Below are 303 nucleotides of genomic sequence, written 5' to 3'. Positions count from 1 at the left end.
TGCTGCTGCTGCTGCTGCTGCTGCTGCTGCTGCTTGTGCTTGTGCTGCTGCTGCTGCTGCTGCTGCTGCTGCTGCTGCTGCTGCTGCTGCTGCTGCTGCAGACGTGCCTTCCAGCAGCAACAGCAGCAGCAGCAGCAGCAGCCGAGGCCTGGATCGGAGCAGCAGCAGCAAGAGCAAGGGCAGCAGCAGCAGCAGCAGCAACGACAGCAGCAGCAGCAGCAGCAGCAGCGGTGACAGCAGCAGCAACTTTCAGTCTTTCGATAAATTTATAAAAGACAGAAATTTTGCTGTATTGGATTTGCC

General features: G+C 57.8%; 1 protein-coding gene across 1 annotated transcript in view; it reads right to left on the bottom strand.

Annotated features, from left to right (window-relative positions):
• Nucleotides 1-303, bottom strand: part of EMH_0037820 (uncharacterized protein) — a gene marked incomplete at both ends in the record, with an annotated part of 5,556 nt that overhangs the window by 4,064 nt on the left and 1,189 nt on the right. The window lies entirely within an intron of this gene.

This window comes from Eimeria mitis, genomic scaffold (assembly GCF_000499745.2).
Source record: "Eimeria mitis Houghton genomic scaffold, Emh_scaff1474, whole genome shotgun sequence".
Taxonomy (NCBI): Eukaryota; Apicomplexa; class Conoidasida; order Eucoccidiorida; family Eimeriidae; genus Eimeria; species Eimeria mitis.
This window is presented reverse-complemented; position numbering and strand designations above follow the sequence as displayed.